Source organism: Lepidothrix coronata, unplaced genomic scaffold (genome assembly GCF_001604755.1).
Source record: "Lepidothrix coronata isolate B3197 unplaced genomic scaffold, Lepidothrix_coronata-1.0 Scaffold437, whole genome shotgun sequence".
Lineage (NCBI taxonomy): Eukaryota > Metazoa > Chordata > Aves > Passeriformes > Pipridae > Lepidothrix > Lepidothrix coronata.
Genome location: NW_016690617.1, coordinates 31,292 through 33,119, shown reverse-complemented (window position 1 = coordinate 33,119; position 1,828 = coordinate 31,292).

Here is a 1,828-nt window from a genome sequence, read left to right as displayed (position 1 = left end):
GGGGGGGGGGGGGGGGGGGGGGGGGGGGGGGGGGGGGGGGCCGGGGGGGTTTTGGGGGGGTCCCCCTGTCCCCCCTTTCTTCCCTTGCCCCCCCCCAGCCCCTCTGGGTGCCCCCCCAGCCCCAGGAGCCCCCCCGGGTGCCCCCCCCCGTGCCCCCCTCACCATTTCTTGAGCACGATCTTGTCCCAGCGGGTGCCCGTCTGCGCCGCGATCAACTTCTTCAGGTCCCGGATGGAATCCTCGGGGCTGGGGGGGGTCAAGGAAAGAAAAGGGGCACAGGGGCACCCCCCCCAAACCCCCCAGTCCCCTTTTCCTTGACGGCGGCTCCAGATGAGATCCACGACGGGATGAACCTGGAGCTCTACTACCAGTAGCAGCTCCCAGTCCCTCCCAGTGCCCTCCCAGTCCCTCCCAGTCCACAATGGGGTGAACCTGGAGCTCTGGCACTGCCCAGTCCCTCCCAGTCTCTCCCAGTACCCCCCAGTCCCTCCCAGTCCAATACGGGATGAACCTGGAGCTCTGGCACCTCCCAGTGCCCTCCCAGTGCCTCCCAGTCCACAATGGGATGAACCTGGAGCTCTGGCACTGCCCAGTGCCCTCCCAGTGCCCTCCCAGTCCCTCCCAGTGCCTCCCAATCCCTCCCAGTCCCATTCCCGCCGGCGCCGCCGTTCCCGTTCCAGCCGTTTGTACCAATAAAGGTGTTTTTGGGATCTCCGCGTGTTGGGGGGGGCCTTGGGAAAACTGGGATGGGACAGGAAAACTGGGAGGTGGAGCAGGAAAACAGGGAATGGGGCGGGAAAACTGGGAGTAGGAAAACAGGGAACGGAGCACAAAAACTGGGGATGGCGTGGGAAAACTGGGAATGGGGTGGGAAAACGGGATGGGACGGGAAAAGTGGGAATGGGGCAAGAAAACAAATGGAATGGGGCAGGAAAGCAAACGGAGTGGGGCAGGAGGACAAGAAACAGGGAAAGAAAACTGGGAATGGGGCAGGAAAACAAATGGAATGGGGCAGGAAAGCGAACGGAATGGGGCAGGAAAAATCAAGGAATGGGGCAGGAAAACACCCTGGAATCCATCCCTATAGGAGGAGCTTGGAGATCCCTTCCCAAGTCCAACCATTCCAGGAGGGACAGGGAAGGGTTAAACGGGGGTTTTATTCCATTAACAATGAACCGAGTTCCCAGAGATATTCCCAAAATAAATTCCCACGGTGTGGGGGAAAAATCCCCTCAGGAACACGGGGCGTTGGTGGCGGGAGATTGGGATTCTTTTTATTGGGATATTGGGGGGTTTCTGTCGGGATATCGGGATTTTTTGTTGGGATATTGGGGTTTTTTTAATTGGGATGATTTTATTGGGACCTCGAGATGTTTCTGTGGAGATATTGGAGCGTTTGGGGATATTGGGATATTTTTATGGAGATATCAGATGTTTTTATCGGAATATCGGGATGTTTCTGGGGAGATAGCAGGGTGTGATGTCGGGATATTGGGATGTGGGCACCGGGATGTTTTTATTGGCGTTCGGGGGGGGGTGTTATCGGGATATCCCAATGTTTCTGTCGGGATATCGGGGTGTTCGTGTCTGACCCGCACAGGTGTAACTGAGCCCGGCCACGCCTTTGTCCAGCCCGGAGCTGTTTATCGGGATAAACCCCCCGATTTCTGGGACTCTCTGGGATAAAGGCCGGGGAGGGGCTCCGGGCGCGGCTCCAATCGGGCGCTGCGCGGGGCAGCCCCGTCGCTATGGCAACGGGGGCCTTCCACGAAGGCACCGCGAGAGGCGTCCCTGCCGTTGCTATGGCAACGGGGGGGCTTTCGTGCCG